The sequence below is a fragment of the Oxyura jamaicensis genome, chromosome 7 (assembly GCF_011077185.1).
Source record: "Oxyura jamaicensis isolate SHBP4307 breed ruddy duck chromosome 7, BPBGC_Ojam_1.0, whole genome shotgun sequence".
In the NCBI taxonomy this organism is placed as follows: Eukaryota; Metazoa; Chordata; class Aves; order Anseriformes; family Anatidae; genus Oxyura; species Oxyura jamaicensis.
The window spans coordinates 23,974,615-23,993,760 of NC_048899.1; the positions used below are offsets into that span (position 1 = coordinate 23,974,615).

The 19,146-nt window shown below is 40.3% G+C and overlaps 1 protein-coding gene across 15 annotated transcripts in view; it reads right to left on the minus strand.

Moving 5' to 3' along the window:
• The window catches only part of KALRN (kalirin RhoGEF kinase), a 497,542-nt gene that overhangs the window by 208,543 nt on the left and 269,853 nt on the right, over positions 1-19,146 (minus strand). The window lies entirely within an intron of this gene.

A 19,146-nucleotide genomic window follows, 5' to 3' on the forward strand; every position in this document is an offset into this window, starting at 1 on the left:
TCACTTTCAGGTCACTGCTGTAATGGCTAGGTTGTTAACAGTGGCAAAATTTTATGTTTTAATAACCATTTTTTTTTGGAAACCTCTTTAGCTGAGAATTTGTAAAAAAATTTCCATTTAATATGATCTGAAGTAGGGTCCAGTTTCACTTAACAGCATCCTTTCTGAATAATCCTCTTCCAACAGTATTTGGAGCACATGCCAAAGCTAGCACTGTTTTTCAAAGTCTGCTCTACTCTTGGCTTTTTTCACACATTACCACTACAACAGCACTAACACCTAGGGAGAAGACTGTCCCTTGCTTTTGTGTAATATTTAGTACTCTTTTAAACACATTCACACTCCGCTTATAGAACAATTTTGAGAGAAAAACACCTTGTTGAAACACAGAATGAATACAACTCCTGTACTTTTATCCTAGCACCTATACACTTGTGTCCAACTCAGCTGAAAACCATCGTGAGTTTACTAATCCCAGGAGGTGAGTTGGAGCGAGGTGAATTCACTGATGTGATGATCAGATACAAGTGGCCTGAATGGCATGTCCTGGATGGTGAAAAGGGTGTAGGCAGAGCCCTAGGCTTTGAGGAAGAAAAAGAATGAAGATTGGCCTCAAAAGAGGCTCTGGCCATGGTGTGCAGACACTAAAGGATGCAGTGGTCCTACAGCAGTCCCTTTGGATTACACAACATTCTCCAAAGGCAAAGGGAATTTCTACAAGGAAGCTGGCTGGGTGTGGATGGAGATGTATATTGTGTTTGCCCAGGGCTCTGCCAGGCACTGTCACATATGACAAAATTTGCATCTGCAAAGTATTCATACCTAAATTTGGCCAAGACTGTGAACACTTACTGTGAACGACAAGTCTGAACACAGCACATTTTGAGCTTGGTGAAATCTTTGTCCCCCTGCTTCTCTATCTGTTTCTACTGAGCTCCCAGCTAATTATGTGGGTTTTAAAAACAGGTGCAGTTTATGATAGAAAAAACACTAATGTCTTCATCCCTGCCATTCCAGAAGGAAGGCTTGGTGCTGAGAGATTTCCAGCTCAGTGATGCAGATTCAGGAGGTTTAGATACACTTCAGATAAGCAACCACAGCTGGGAGTTAACCTCACTTGCCTTGAACTCCAGAGCTTTATGTATTTGTGAAAGGGTTGTCATCTACTGTTAGATGAGATACAAATAAAGCATATGCCAAATAAGCTAGAGGTTAGTTCTTTAGTGAGAGCCTGCTCTATTTTTGTTTGTTCTGCTCATTTGTTTCAAGTGCAAATAAATCATACTGAGTTGTTATGCATATCAAATATTTTCATGTATACCTATTTCTCTACAAGTGCCATATTAAAGCTATGTTCAGCCTGAGAGCTTCAACCTGGTTGGTACTATATGCTCCACTGCTTGCTTGCTTCACACTTTCACATTTTCATTCTAACTCCCTCTCTTGCTAGTAAGCTCTTCAGAGCACAGGTCTTTTTTTCATCAGTTTGAAGCATTTTGTTCCTTTTTTTTTGGTGTGACATAACAAGTACTAGATCAGGGCACAGGGGGAATCCAAGAGAGAATTAAGTCTCATGATGCAGAAAAGCATAAAATAGGTCTTCCTTTATGAATACCTTCTTGTCCCTCTGCCACAGGAGTGCTTTGGATTCCCAGTCCTTCCAAGATGTGGAAGGATGTACCTGGAGCACCAGATCTCCACAGTGGCACCAAGATTTGAAACCTTGGAAGACACTATGGTCTAATGCAACCACTGGTAAAAAAAAAAATGCTGCTAGAAGGATATTCATAGCCATCCCCATTCCTGCAAGTGCCAGCCCCACAGAATATTTTCTGGCATCCTGAGGAAGAAGACACCAAAAATGGCTAATCCCTCTGGAGGGCAAGACCCTACGCAGAATCTCTCTTCTACATAGGAATTTGTGGAAACTAGTTCCTGTTAAACAATGATAGCACTAATTACACACAAAAAAAATCTTGGAGCTGTAATATGACATGCTCTCTGAAAGTTTAGTAGTGCATGGTATTTTTTCCTAAAGTTGCTTTAACCCCTGAGAAAACTCAAAATCCTTGAATTTCTGTCTCAGTGATCTACTAACTGGCATTATGTACTTCTGAGCCATTTCAAGAGCAAAACCAATTTCTATCTCAAATCTCTTAGTATCTTTCTATACCAATCTTTCCATGATCACCTACTCAACTTGTGAAATCTGCAATTACACAAAAAAATAGTAAATGCAAACTTCAGGCTTCAGAATAGAAACAGCTGTAGTGTATGATTTTGGAATTCATTTTTTCATCTGTCTGTTTGTTGCAAATAAAAAAATAAACACAATTATGGAAACGAAACAGACTAGCAAAACTCATACAATAATCCTTACCACAATTCAGAATGAGAGGTGCTTGCAGTCTGATCACATGGAAATATTTGCTAATAAGATTCTCATAATTTTGGTTCTTAGTTTTTAAGAGTTTGACTTTCTGTAGCTAGGTAAAAAAAGATTGCTTATGAGAAAAGCTGATGTGAAATTTCCCTGTTATACTTACTACACTTTCCTTTTTACTTCGTACCATCAAATGCCAAAATGCCGTGATCAATTTCTGTCTCTGACCAGATCTCATCTGAGATTCCACCATGTCTGCAGGTTAACATGCGTGAAGCTGTAGCAGCATCAGAAATGTACTATTCAAGCACAGCTCCTTCAGCTAACTACCTAAGAGATTTCCTTAAAGTTTTAACCAACATTACTGTGTCCATAACCCTTGTATCATAGATGTATTTTGTCATCCATTCTCTCCAAATCTATTTAACCCAGAGTAGGAATTGCAGGGATTCGCAACATCAGAGAGTACTCTGCATGCAGCCAGTGCTGGCCTCACCTGCTATGGAGAGAGAAAATTGCATGACAATGCTTAGTACAAACAATTCAGCTTCGAAAGACTTTGGCATATTTTTTCTAAAAACAAGCAAACAAACAACAACAACAAACAGAAGAAAAAATATACCTGAGTAACGCATCAGTTAATTCTTGTCTCAATGTAAAAGTTAGAGGCATGAGAAGAGAAATATCTTGCATTTCTTTTTTATGTTATCTATTGCAACCTAAAGTCTAATAGTTTAGTCACTTAGTGACAAATTATTTTGAAAACATTTGAAAGACATCAGATTAGTGCAGCATTTTACTTTTGACCCAAGTGCATTTTCACCAAATGATTCCATGTAAAGTTTTCCCTCCAGTTCTAGCAATTACACTTGTAAGTAGTTTATTGCTGCATGTTTCTATGCACATTACTTTGAAAATGGCTCTGTCTAATAGTTTTCCAGGGACATATTTATGGCTCAAGGTTGGGCATGTCTCCCCCTCCAAATAATCTCCCCTTTCACAGTATTTTACAGCTGTTTATTATGTCTGAGAAATTTTCATGGTACCTATCTCCAAGATCTCCAGGGTGATGCGAACTGTGCTGATCAGCCAGAGACATTTAGTTGCATGCATCAGAAGCACGAGGCAGGAGAATGGGGCAGGTGATCAGATACATCATTGTGTCAAACCCAAACTACATACCTCAGACACCTCACTTCCTAAAACATGTTTAGATATGCTGAAGGGGAATGAGGTGGCACTGGTCTGCCTTATTCCCTATTAATCAAGTTCTGGGGCTGTGGAAAGCAGTTCCAGCCAAAGGTTCCTTGTATTCATTCAGAGTTGTGTCACCTGCGTTTTACCATATAAATAATACAGAAAAGATGCCAACTCCAGACACCAGTAAATACCGACAAGAGAAACTGAGATGACTAGCTTAGACCTGATCTTCTTGACTAAAGACAAGTGATGGGAATCCCATTTTATACCTGCAACCTGAAGTTTAGCAAAATTACTACATTTTCTCTGATGCGATATCTTCTCTGTGAGCTGTAACTTGCCTCTTCAACACCAAAGACGAAATTCCAGTATTACTACTCCTGCAGTGAGGATGGGATGTTGAGACAAAGATCAAAGCCTGATCCATCTCTCACTGAAAACAGCAAAAAGAATCCTACTGATTTCAGTGAGAACTGGGTCAGCCTCCGAGTCACTGACTCAAGATGGAGAAGGAGACAAAAAATGGTGAAGTGCTGCAGGCAGAGCTCCAGAGGCCACGTACCTCTGCTCAGTGCATATAGGAGAGCGGGCAGCACTCCACCTCACAGAAACTGCAGCATGATTCACATTGACAAAATGATTATGGAGCTGATTCTGCATTTCTTCTCAATCCTTATAATCTATTGTCATCCTTTATTACCAAGTTCAGTTACTGCTATCAGATACTTTGCTCAAGCCACTTTGTTAAAAGTAGCTCTGTTTTTTTTGTTTAGGTTAAATGATGTCACAGACAGGCTTTTGTTGGAGCATTATATCTTTAGTAATTTGATATTCTAAAGGTAAAATGAGTGACCACGATGAAGGATTCCTTTGATAAATAAATCTGGGTTTTAGAGAAGCATCCATCTTTGTCAAAATTCCTCCTCCCTTAAGGGCAAAGGCTAAGTGTATATGATGATCTAATATAAAATGTGATTTTATTCAGTTTCAATTTCACATAATCAAATCAAGACCTATGTTCTTACTTATGTTCTATTGCTCTAATTCAAAACAGACTTACCAGGAACTAGAGCTACACAACTTAAAGGCAGAACGTCTCTCTGAGGTCATGTAGCCACTTGCTCTATCGATACAGGATCACTCCCTACTGTACACTAGAATGGATACTGTAGACCTTTCTTAAAAACATCCAGAGTAATGAAGTTTCCATTATAATCTTTAGCAGTCTGATCTTTCCTTAAATCTGACAATTCATCTAAGGCTTTTCTTGTCATAATTCTGCACCAGTTCTCTTTATTCAGTCCTTCCTGAAGTCTGAGCTCTTCAGATCCTAAAGCCTGTTATATTTTCTTTTGATGAACACAAAAGACCATGCCTGCCCTTAAATGAGTGAGTAATAATCACATCTGTTTAAGTAGTTTACCAAATGAGTGTCTCAGATAAGCTTATGAGTGCAAGCATGGACAAGTTTGTGTCCAAGTATTGGATAATTTCAATAAAATTACTCTTGATAATTTCTTTAAATTACTACTGTTCTCAGGACTGCATCCTATTTGCCAATGTACTTGAGGAACCAGAGTGCCTAGAAAGTAATTTCAGCATGCAAGCACTGCATAGAAAACCTCTCCCAGCTCCTTGAAAGGTTATCTTTGCAGCTGATAGATACATGGGGCTGCAATGTCCTGCCTCCCATGTCCTTTTGAGGGACTGTGGCTAATTCATACTGTTTTAAATGATTTTTATTTCAGACATTTTCTGGCTGAGCACCCATATTTACTGATCTGTTGTCACTGTCCTCACCAGAATTTGAAATTTAGCTCAGTTCAGCAACATCCACAAACTTCAGGAATGAAGTTTGCTCCCATTTCAGATGGTTAGGAGGCCATGTATAATACCACACTGATGTTAATTACTACTTTAATCCTCCAGTAGTATTATAATTTCAGTGGATTATTTAAGTGGATTTTTCAGTATGAATGAGAAAGAAACTGTTCCCAAGAACCAACAAGGTAGATATCACACAGCATCCTCACTAACCATCATCAAGAACCACATATTTTTCCATGTATTGTTATTTTTTATTTATGCTTTTCCCTCAGGGTTCACATACAAGCTGAGATGAATTTATTTGACATTACACATTACATCAAATGCTCAAATCCATATAAATGGCTTAAAAGTTACCTCAGTCCTTTAAACAAATAAGTAAGATTAGAATGAACAGCTGGAAATATAACAGCTAAAAGAATTCTTTGTCCTACTTCATATTGAGTGCCTACTTTAGATTAAAACAATGCCACTTATGGAATATTTTAATCACATCAACTATTCATCTTAAATCGGGAGTGCAATCACAGTATAGAAAAATACTCTATTACCACAATCACACTAATTAACTTCGCTTTGATCACAACTATTATTCAATGAAATACAAGTGATACACATAGTGAACTGATGTTTTAAATACCGTCTAATATCACACATCATATCTAATACTAATAAGTATGCAAAGACGTAGATATGCCCTAATACCACATACACACCAATCACAAACTATTAACCCAGTACGTTTTAGGTCAGCTTAACTATCACTGAATTTTACTGTCATTACTAAAAAATACCATCCATGCAAGGACTTTAAATGGAATGCCTCCAAAGCTATTTTCTTCTCTGATACCCAAATGCTCAAAAGCATTTTTGTCTGAGATCTAGACTTTTTAAGCCTCTGCTGGGATTTTTTTTTTTTTTTTAACATTGCAAGTTTCATTTTAATTTCTGCTCCAAGAGAGCAGAAAGATGGGATTTTGTTCTTTCTTTAGCTGGAAAGGCTACACTCACCAAAGGTTTCACTTGCAGCCTGCCAAACCTCCTCTTTCCTCTCCATTTTATTTTAATGAGTTTATGTGTGTAAGTTCCTCTGTTAAATAAACATCTAAGCACATGAGTAATATGAGACATGTAAATAATCCCACTCTTCCCAGAGAAGTAATCTGCACACTTCATGTGGTACAGAGTGTGTATCATTGCAGGATTACACTGGGGTCTGATATACATCTTTAAAGAAGTTGCAGTTTGAAGCACGAGGAATACATACTGCTTTACACTTTGTGAGATGTGATTAAAGAAGTTCCGATTTGCAAGACTCCGCACAGGAGCTGGAAGAACACCCCTTTGGCACAAGAATGAAATTTTAATCCCACAATGCCAGCTTTTGGTGTCTTTCCTGAGACCTAGAGAGGTTGCCAGCTGAGAAAGCAGTGTTGCCCCAGGAAGGCTCATACACTGGGTCTAATGCACAAACAGCTGTGTTTATAAACCAAAGAACTTTCTGAGGAAACAATATTCAGAGAGTGTATTGAAAAAAACTTAACAGTTTTAACTGAGGAGGTCTCATAGCCCTTCAAAGCCAGACGTTATAACTCACTTTGGCACCCTACAGCACCTTAAACAGAAAGACTGCCTACTTACTATGTAGGCTCATTTTGTGCTTGTAGGGGAAGGGATATGAAACACAGCTGAGAGCCAGGTAAAGATCAATTAATACCCTTAGGAATACTTTTCTCTTTTTCTGTAGACCTACTGCTGATCTGGGAGAAGAATATTTAAACAGCACATTAAAATGAGATGATGAAATACTCCCTTTGCTGTTTCAATATTTTATGGCTGGAGGGAGGTACAAGAATTGTGGTAGATATCTGAACCTGACAGTCATTGGCCAAGTTTTATCCTAGCATGAAAAGAGCTTGATACCTTCCTGTTTGAGAATATCTTTGCACAGTAACAGGCACGTAGAAGTATGGAAGCATAGAAGTGACAGCAAGGACAGTAGAACAATGTTCTGGGGTCAGATGTGAAACAAAACTGGCCTTGCAGACAAAAATTAACATCTGATACTGGTTAGCTTTATGCAGAATGGTGAGGGTACCAGGAAACACTATCACTGCAAAACGACTTATTAATCAAGTGATTAGCGGAGTGTATGAATGAGACCTGCTGAAGTGACTGCAAGGTAACTGAGCCTTTGAAGCAAGCTCAACAGAGGTGAGAAAAGCATTTTGTTTTGCAGAAATGACAAGGGAGCACAATAAGGCAAACTGTCAGGAGCAAACCGGAATATTCTGAAAGCTTCTAAAATGATAAATACTATCAACAAGCCCAGACAGTCCATAGCAAAGACCCCCAACTTCTGTATGATGGGAAGGAAAAGTGAAGGAGAGCGGAGGAAGACAGCCATGTGGCAGCTCAGAGGTGAGCAGCAATCTGGGAGGACACGGTATTGTTTTCTGTCCCAAAGGCTCAGCTTGTGTCTTTTCTGAGCCCTGCAGACACGAGCGCAATCATGACAGCTTTATCAAGTCCTGCTGACCTTCTCAATTGAAATAACTTCAGGCATTCTGGGTTTAATATCATGCTCACAATTTGGAGGTTTCAAAGAAACAGTGATGACAGTATTAAAAGGCTTTAGACTGTCAGCAGCACTGGGAAAAGTCAGTACCAAAACCAACTGGCAGTGCTACTGCCATGAAAACAGAAGCGGAAATAAAGCTATGACATGAATTCTGCAGACTGCCTGGCTTTGTTTCTAGTGTCTTGGGTTTTGTGAAACCTGTTTTAAATAAGACAGCAAAGCATTTCTTTCCCCACAGCCACCGCCACTGTCTCAGCTGTGCCTCTCTTTCCATCGTTGTAGAGATAGGTTATACATTTTCCTGCAGTACATCTTGAGCAAGGTGGGACTGTTTATGAACGAGATAATGTTTAACACAAGAAAATTCAGCAGAACTTTCTCTTGAATTCTCCAAAGCTTCCAGCTTACAAAATCCTATATAGACAAATCCGGAGACCAGGCAGGCTGCAGCGCAACAAAGTATTGTATATGCGTCACGTAACAATTGTATTTTTTATGCATGCAACATAAGCTTCTGCAAAAAGGCAAGTCTAACAAGAATTCATCACAGCACCTCAAGATTTGCAGCCAACTCTATTTTTCCATAAGTTAAAGGCCACCCTTGACAAGCAAATGGATATTTGTGAACAACACGGATAGAAAAAAATGTGCCGAAAGATGTGCCACAGCCTTTCAGCAGGGTCAGTGCACTGCTGCTGCCTCTGGAGGGATGCAGAGATTTAATGAAATTTTTGCTGCTGTTCCCTTGTAACACAGATTACCTCCCTGACATGCTACACTGCATCAGCTCCCATGCACACACCCAGGTGGGAGTGGTGTGGGAGATTTTCTCAGCGAGGGCACCACATCTCCTGGTGCAGCTGAGCTACTGTGACATGCTACTGCTGCCTAAATTCCCCCTAGACCCAGAGGGAAGCAGGGAGTCCTTTGGTACTCTCCTGGGTCCCTTCTATTTGCCCAGGCAAATCTGACTTGTAGCAAAGATGCACTCAAAAATTGGCATTTCCATCCAGAGGAAACCTCACACTTGGGTAGGCTGCCTGCCGGAGACAAAACATGAAGAAAATGTCAACACCTCTGTTTTGCTGACAATTTGGACATTTCAATTTGGTGGAAGGGGAAGGTTTCTCAACATACCCTTTGAGCAGGACTGGTAATGCACCACCTGCCCATCTCTCAGATAACCTCAGTCCCCATCCCCCTGCTCTCCGGCCCTCAGATAATTTGATGGCAAGTTTCTCTATTCTCTATCTACAGGAATAAGGCAGCCTCCCCAGCTTCAATTACAACTGAAGTAACTTTTGACTTCACCTCCTTGTTCCAGCTCAGCGTCCTTAGGAACAGGTCAGTGAGATCCAGAGGGATTCAGAATCTCTTCACTGTCAGTGTTAATTCAGCTCTCCATCATGGTTTACATGTAGGAATTTGTTTCAAATGAGTAGAAACCATTCTCTGAATCTTATTAGATTTATAAACTCATTTTTCAACACTGTTATTTCAGTGACGTGAAATGTCCATACAGCTTACCCATCAAATTAGTTCTTCAGAGGTGCTGTGAAAGCAAAAATGGTCTAAGGGCTTTGTCTTCCCTACAACTTATAAGGATTAAGATATTCTCTAACAGCCAGTGAGATGTACTGCGTATTGGTAATGCGGAAAAGAAAAGGAGTTTTCACTATCCTGGAAAAAATAATCTTTTTTTTTTTTTTTTTTTTTTTTAAATGCCCAACATTCATATACTTTAGAAAAGTTTCAGACAGGGACCAGCATTCTTCATGTTGGTCAGAAAGCATTCATATGAGGTACATTTTAACAAGGTGTTCTACTGTATGAAATTCAGTTCAGGTTACCTATAATCACAACAAAGATTTAGAAATATAACATTTTTGATTTCTGATTCTTATTAGAAGGCCACACATGATTTGAGCTAAACATATTTTAATAATGACTTACAATGGTACAGAACTGTGCTATAAAAATGTATTGATTTTTGGCATGTAGTAGATCTCTGAGAATACTGCAGCCATATGAGATACTGCCTCTATAGTCAACTTCTGCCAATTTATTTTATTTTATTTATTTTATTTTATTTTATTTTATTTTATTTTATTTTATTTTATTTTATTTTATTTTATTTTATTTTATTTTATTTTATTTTATTTTATTTTTTACTATAAAATTTTGTCCAAATCCTGAGCCTTCTAGTGTATTCTTTACTTAATGTTGCCAAACCATTCCTTCTCCCTGTCCAGCCCCCCTTCCCCTAAAAATCCCAACCAGGCCCCAAAATGGTAAGACAGGACATGATATTAGACAAAATCAAAGACCAGAGAAATTCTGCTTGAGCTGTCTTTGATCTCTCTTTGCCTGCTCTCCTGGCACCCCAGCTTTGTGCCAGCCCCTAAGGAGCAGGATTTGGGCACCTGCTCCTGCTCCCGGAGGCATACCCAGCGGGGCCAAGCAGCAATTCACACTCCCTTTGCCTTTCCCATCCCCACATAATCTCCTTAGTTTTGTGTCTCTGTCCTAGCTCACAAATCCGATTCTGCTCTGTGCTGTGCCATCTTTCTTCCTTGTCCCACATTCACATGCCGCTATAAAAAAAAACTAATTTTACAATGGTTAAACGACCCAGTGACCCAATTACCAGTCCCAGAGGGGATCGCACACTCTGGTGAGTTGGCTGATATTCCAGCAGCTGATGTGGCTGCAGCCCTGGCTGTGCTGCGGGGCTGCCTCCTCTCCCTCTTGGCTTTCAGGGCACAACGGTGCAGCGGGATGCGAGACCACCCCTCGATGTAAACCCTGCAGGGACAAAACCTCTAATCCTGGGCCTGGTGCTGGGAGGGATGGCTTGCCACCCCATGACAGGAGGCAGCAATGGTGTGAATGAATTCCTGGCTGGGCGGTATTTCTTTGAGCCATTTGTGTGGTGGGAGCAAACACCTACCCCTGATTTTAAAAAGGATTCAGTTACATCTATTTGGAGCCTAAAATATGCCCCAGAGCCAACAGAAAGTGACACTGAAATCATATAAGACTTCTCTCCACTCCAATGGTATCTATTTCAAAGTCAAACCAGGGAGCACTGCAAACCTTCCTGCACCCCAATTTGAAGTGTGGGCATTGCCAAATCCAAATTCTGGTTGTCAATACAGATCCTGGCCCAGGCAAAGCAACCAGGCACCAGGTGGCAAAAACTAGCACATGCAGCCACCTCCGTGCCCTACCATCCTTCATTTCACCACACATCCAGCATATTCGCCTCAGCTCTCAAGTCCACATTTAACACGAAGGCTGCGCTGTTAATTCCCTGAGGGGAATGAGTCACGACCACCCTTTTGTGCCGCGCACTTTTGCAGTGAGGACTAATATCACACCGGGGGAGGCAAAAGCAGGCTCTGTTCTCCCTTTGCTGCCTAGCTCCGCATCTCACTAATGTCACGAGGAGTTACCTACGCTGCATGGAAAAAACAAGCCTTATGCATCGAACAAAGCACTCTAATAATGAGGCTTCCTTGCTAATAGGGCACGCACAGTGTCATTGTTTTGCAGCACATGCTGGTTTCTATTGTATTAGCTGCATGCTAATATAGGCAACCGTGCCAGACAAACACGTGCACACATTCACTGACAGGTCAGAAACACCTCCTGTCTCCCTTCCTGGCTTTTCACAAATTCTGCAATTCCTTCCTCCCAAACAAGCTTCATTTCAAATTCAGTGACATGACAAGTCCAATTCTGCTTGCTTTTCTCATGTCAGTCTTCAGAGTTTCCCTCCCTCCCTCTGCAAAGGCTGAGGCAGGAGAGGAACCTGTGTTTTTGCATGTGGTTGTGCTCTGAAGCAGACACGAAACAAAGATGCCTAAATGCTTCAAACCATATGCCATTTCCATAGTGACACAAACCAGCGCTTTCTTGGGGCTTGGTTATGCAAAGCCAGACCTCACAGACAGCTGCTACGGAGGGCAATATTAATGCCTCTATTACATGCACTAAGTCAACAAGTTATTTATATACACGTTAGGATTCTGTCCCTGTTCACACGCATGTTATTCTAAAAGACCTCTATAAATCCACTGATATCCCCCTATTCCTACGCAGGAGAAGCTGAGATCTGAATCCTATTGCAGGGCAACAAATTAAAAAAATAGGTTTATATGCAATAAAATTTTGGTAGAATACTGACACAAAACATTTGTACTGATCATATAATGTAAGTGTTGTTCTTAGACAGCTCAAATGCCTGACGTAAAAAATAAGAGGACATCCCTCACCCAGACCTCTGATAGGAAAAGAGAAGAACAATCAGACTGCAGAGCAGCTTTCCCACAGGGTAGATCAGCCATTGATTGGGATTCTCCGCTCTTTAGCACAAGTTCATGACAAGCAGTTTCTCTGAAACTGGAAATGTGATATTGTTCTAAATCTTGTGCAGCAGAGTAGTGATCCATCACACCCAGTTAGTCTATTCCCAGAATATTTGCACAATGATAATAAATACCTAAAACCTGCCCTTGAAAACTATTTTGCTTTATTACTTTTTGCTATTGGCTTAACCTAAGTCAAATTACCAAATACCTGCAAAGCAGTATATTTGTGATTAGCCCTATCTGCTGTGCTAATGCTGTGCCATTCTCCCAAAGGCACCACTGGCTGGCCTAGAGGCAGGAGCAAGTAAAAGCTCAGATGGATTCATAGTGTCACCTTCTTCCCCTTGAATTCCCCTGCTATCAATAGCTACAAGAAATTGAACTGAAGAGTACTAGTCCACCATCATCACAAATGAGATTCGGACATTGCTGCAATTAATCTTCCTGAGTCAATAGGCACGGTTTGAGAACCCAATAAGAAGAGCACGGGAGAATGATCAGAGGGGATCCAAAGCCTTCGGGTAACAATGGTTTTCACCAGCACACACAGTGCTGTCAAAACAGCAGTGGTTCATTAGTGGTTCCAATAGTAAATAGCTTTTATTTCAGCTGTACGTTTATTTGGTTGAGACATCAGCACAACGTTGAACATACCTTTAGTATGCATGTTAAACAATACAGCAGTGTTAAATTTTGCCAATGTTATCTTAAAAAAATATAGGGGCCTGAAAAAAACAAATTCCAGAATTTTTCTTCTGTAGGAAACTGGCTTTCTTTTCTGATTCTGAATGAAATGAGTTCAAAAACTAAGATATCACCACACAATAGAAATTCAAATTTCTAGAGTTTATAGGATTAAAAATACACATTTCTTAAATAGCTTCATTGTTCTGCCAGTCTGTCAAGGGAGCAGTATTTTGCATTTATAGGCAAACTAAAGGAACACATTTTAAAGAACCAAAAATAAACCTACCCAAATAAACCAGCTATAGGAAGCTAGCTCCTGGCAACTGTCAAAAATGTATTGTGTTACCAATCCTTGAGATTTTACAGGGAATATTTGGATTCTGAATCAAGCTGCAGGCGGTTTAAGGAAAAGATCCATCTGTCATGTGATTTTGGAAGAAATAGGAAAGAAAATCACCTCTGGCTTGACAAGCAATACACTGAAATGTAACTTGGAGATATGGCATACTAAGCACAGCTCTTCAGGAAATTGCCAAGAAGATTTCTCTGCTGTTACAGAGCCTCTTTAAAAACAGTTCCCCAATACTACTAGCTTGTGAAGTACTGGTGGCTACCAATTCAATTACACTACTATCCAAACTCTCAGAAGATTAGCCAAGAAGCTCTTTCAGCAACCTCTGCTAATGAGGTCTCCATGGGCATGTCTAGACCACTCAACAGCATGGTACTGACACATCCACAGCCTACGCTGAAGGGTATCCCACTTCCTCGGGGAGACCATGTGTTACATGGCCTTCTTCTGGCTCACATCTGGCAGCAGAGTCCCCATACTTGAAGAGAAGTGCATCTAGTACAGCTATACGGCTCTGTCGTTCCCAGCCTTTCTGTGCAGAACAGCTCCAGCATCTCTGCACTTGCAGCTCAGGTATGTCCTGAGTCACCAGGAGCTGCTAGGCTTCACACAGTTACACTATTGCTTCCATGATAAGCTACCTGGCTCTTTAACTATGTTCTTAGAAGTTTTTAGATCCAGAAGTCCCCAGATAACCTTCCCATACAACCTATATATAGGCACCATTTCATTTTTCTCTGCTGTGTATGACTGCCAGACGCTGCCTGCTGCCAGCCAGAAAAAAACAAGAGTTCTGGAGCCCAGAGCTCTGCACCACAGCTCACATGCCTGTGTAATCTGCTGCCAGTGGGCATTTTTTCCTCTTTGTGTAGAAATGAATACATTTGCATAAATGAACAGGAAACTGCATTATAGCTTCAGAACTTGCTCATGACCATCCAAAGGATGATGATGAAGATATAAATGGAGCTGACTTTCTCTTGCTTGTCTCATTATTTTATTTTATTTTATTTTTATTTTATTTTTTTTTTATAAAAGCATTTGGCATTATTGAAACCACAGTTATACTGCTAACTTTGAGCAAAGTTCTTACCAGGTTTAACTGCCCACTTTTCTCTCTGTTTTGGACTAATAATTCATCCTACATTGTACTTAGTCACCCAACACAAAGGAAGAAATCCAGTATGCCTGGTGAGCTATTCCATTCAACAACCAGGTAGGTCACAAAATTAAAAAAAAAAAAAAAACAAAAAACTAATAATAAAAAAAATCACCCTGGGACAATATTCCCTAAGTGCTCATTATCAACCTGGGCTCCTAATTTATGCCTAGCTGTTTTACATCAGCACTGAACTTCATGTCAAACTTTAGAACAATGACATCCAGCAGAGCTGGAATCTGTATAGGAAAGCGCTAGGTTTTTATCCTGAAGGCCAAACAAGTAGCTGTTTGCAATTCAGTTTGGCCTGACTATTCCATTACCTCACTTAGTTTTAAAGCAGTTCAAGTAAAACTACATGGGACTGAAAGATCACAGAATACCATTTTTTTTACCCACAGTGGATATTCTTACTGAATCCACAGGATATTTCACAGGACAAACACTATAATCATATTATTCAACATATTTACACTTAAAGATCTTTTTATCTCCAAGAGCCATTTGAAAACTCTGAACTGACAGCATCTTGGGAACAGGACAATGGAGGAAGGGGAGACTCAAGACAGAACCACCAGAGTACAAATTGCATCTCAGATGAAGAACATCACCTGATATTTGATTTCCAATAGAGGATATAGGCCACTGGCTTTTTAGGTCTCCTTTGAAACCCTTTTCTTGCCGGAAATACCTTTATCTCCCTCAGGAAAACAGAAGAAAGGGATGATTCTTTAAGGAACTATACACATTTACATAAGTGTAGCTTTGATGGTTCAAAATCTGTGTTCAGGTGTTTAATCATCTCCCAGAAGTCCTTTTGGAGGAAAGTGAGCATAGACACCCAAGAACGGGAACACCAAATAGCTTCCCAAATAGCATACTGCAAAGCTCAGTACTTTTGCTTGCATTTTTGCTCATGTTTGACCTAGCTCTCCACTTCCATAATAATTCAAGAATAGCCCACTGCACTGCATGTATACCTTGGCAAAAGGGAGCCTATAGAGCTTTCAGGTACTAAATGCAAAACTCAGCTGTAGCTGTGAGTACAGTGCGGTTCAGGAGGCTTGAAAGCTTTTCCACAGACGTGAAAGTAGCTTATCCTCCAAATGCAGATGAGAAGCACCACCTTGCATGAGAGCACAGACCGCCCAGCTCTGCATTTACAGAATCCAGGCAGGTTGTTTGTCTGGGTGACCCCAGACAACGCGGGGGTTGGCAGGAGAGGGAGAACACCAAGGGGACAGCGTGCGAGCCAGCTTCCACTCCTGCTTCATTTCACTTTGGTACAACGTTTGGTTAGTTTGGATTAGAAACACCGGCTGTTTACCGTAAATTGAGCTGAAGGCTTTTAAAATGCACAGCGAGTGCCATCTGCAGGTTGAAGTACATACTGGTGGGCCTCCTCCTGCTAAAAATGCAGATAAACCTGTTCGATAGAAAAGTGGAGAAACGCAGAAGGACTACAGGAACATTTGTTGCAGATCATTGGAATCACAAACCACTCAGTCCTGTGGCAGCGGAGTGCCGCATAGCCAGAGGTGTTTCCCCACCATGTTTCCAAATTCTCTGCCAGAACAAACGCAGCGATGCTCTTTGTGAGCAAAGGATGACAAAGCCACCTTATCCTCTGATTGCCAGGAATACCAGAGGGGAGAATGATCTGTGGCCCCTCTCTCATATACAGCAGCCCCTCTCATATACAGAGAAGAGGAGAAGGGTTTCCAACACGTAGAGTTTGACTCAATAGTGCTCAAGTGCTGGGAGACTTGGGGTGTGCAACCCAGTTAACACAATTTTCCCACTGGTTTTCAGGTAAAAGCACTGAATAAGGAAAAGCTAGAGAGTCTAAAATGAAATTATCTCTGAATTTACAATCCTAATTAGCCGAATGAGGATTATTTGATTTACACAAAGTAATCTGAGACAAGCTGTCATTGCAGGAACAGGTACATCTGCAGAGTGGCATTTATTTATTGATGGTTACCTTGACACCTACCTCGCCAGTAATGCCCAACTGTTCAGTTTCACTGTGCAGGAGGCACAGTGCCTAAAGCTGGCATTATCAGGGTGCAGCCAGAGACCAGCATCAGCACTGGCAGAGAAACAGTCACAGGTATACTCAAGATAAAAACCTCCCTCCCAGGAGCTGTGGCTTTCTCATCCAAATTCAAACATTTCCCATCTGTGCGTCCCGTGTAGAATAAGTACGGTGAGAAAAATTGCTAGAGCATTGTCTAAACAGCAGTTATGAGAGAAAGGGACCCCAAATTGTATTTCCTATTGCCCACAATGCACCGCTCGAAAATCACTGACATTTTCCAAGTGCAGCTGTATGCAGGAAGGTGATCTATGTGGGCCATGCCTGATTGGATCATTACATCCAGATTTATATATCTGTGAGGTTTCTAATCAGACATAGAGGGAAAACATTCCACCTCTCAATCTAGTGCCTTGGCAGGTCAGTCAATCAGAGCATTTCTCAGCACAGCAGTCCCAGATACAATTCTCTTCTTTACATGCAGCTAGGCAGCATTCAAAAACATGAACTTTTTGTCCACTGTTGCAAATACCACAAAAACTCATGAAAATTGCTTTTAGTTTGACCTTTGCAAATGCCTTCCTCAAACAGTAGGAGATAAGAACAAATATATCAGAGCCAAAAGAAAGTAGATGTTGAAGAATAAATTTATACTGTATGGCAGACTTGTTATTTTCAGAGAATTGCCAGAAGCAAGAAGACTTGTACTGTCAGTCTCACCAGGTATGTCAGTATTACAGTTATATACATATACATATGTATATATATATAAAATCGTTAGCAGACAATAATTGACATCCTGATGAGGGGAGTGGGCATACTCTTCAGTCTTTTGTTTCAGGAGCTTAGCACGTGTGCTTTGTTACGTGGCTATATCAGGAATAAGCGCTACCATTTATCCACCTTAGCCATGGCAAAGTTATTTACTATCATGAAAAAAAAAAAAAAGTTAAAATGAATTAATTATAGACCAACACTAAAGAGTTAAGCATAAGGAGGAAGGGAATCAGGAAGAGTAAAAACTGGTCGTAATCAGAGTGGGGAGGAGATTTATTCCGCAACACAAAATCAACCTCACGAAAAGATTCTGCAGGAAAACTCCAGGTGTGATAAATTTATGGCCCTCCCTCTTACCCCTGCTATTACTCTTTTGAAAGCAAAGAGTATTATATTCTCAAGTCCTTGGCCTGGGATAAAGCCTGAGATTCCTTTCACTTCCCCCAGCACATGTCCCCACATCCATTTGCCAGCCTCGCATTCCAGTGTCACGCTGCAGACCGGTTTCATAAATTAGCAGTGGTATTCTGGTGCTGTGAATGCATCAGAGGAAGGGCCCAGGAACTATTCCAATCAAAGACAGGGGGAAAGTAGCTGGATTTGACTTCTGTCAGTTATTTCTAATTAGGAAGACCCATAAAGTTCATAGTCAGAGCACAGGACTGCTCAAAGTTGTCCAGACAGAGGAACAAGACACACATTGGTGCTAAGTGTGTAAAAGCAAGGTGATCACAGGAGAAGTGAAGGAATCATATTCAGAGAACCTTGCTCTCATCTCTGTTGTCAAGACCATGTTATTCTTGTCTTTCCTCACCTGTTCTTAATTTGTTTCCTACATCTCCAATGAGGTAGTACTCAAGGAGGAAAACAAACAAACCAACCAAGAAACAAAATAAAACAACAAACGGATCCAGTGATGTGAGATATAACTGGAACTGTGAAGCTAATATATTATATGGTAGGGAAATTCAGAGAATATTAATGCCACAAAAGACACTAGATTGCCTAATTCCAGCTCCTATGTATTACTAGACCTTCATTTTCATTCAGCTACCATTAGTATTACATCCAATAATGGCTATCTGACTTAAACACATCTTTGGGAATCAATCTTATGTCGATTTCAGGATGAAACCACCCACTAACTCCTGCTTTTGGACGGGCCCTGTAAGACTGTGGTTTGCAGCCTCCATCCTAAGGCCTATTTTAATCCATTTGCATAAGTTAACTCTAGAATTTCAAATCTATTGTCATAAGTTTTAAATCCACAGGAGGTCCTATAAAATTTTAGAGATCCATCAGTCTAGAACTGCTGCTTTCAGACCGTGTGATTTGTAAGTCGTATGCAAAGATACCTCATCACAGCTGAAAGGTAACACCGAAATTCACTATCAAGCCAAGGAATATGAGTATTACATGATAGCTGAATGTCTAATTAAAATAAGGATGTCAGCAAACAGAATGGATTCAAGGAAATAGTTAACAAAAGAGTGTTTAATGAGAACATGTTAGCAGATTTAAATATGCTTAAGGTGGATAAAAGGCACTTAGGAGAAGACATGATAACATTCAACAGATATTGCAGGGCTGTTATTTCATCTCCTTCCTTGGCATTTACCTCCTTAAGCGAGATAAGCAAGACTAAAGGGATGTAAACAACGGTTTATATATATATATATATATATATATATATATACACTGAATATCAGGGAGAGAAAAAAATAATAATAATCCTGCCAGTAGCTGCTGTCAGGCAGTGAAATAATTTC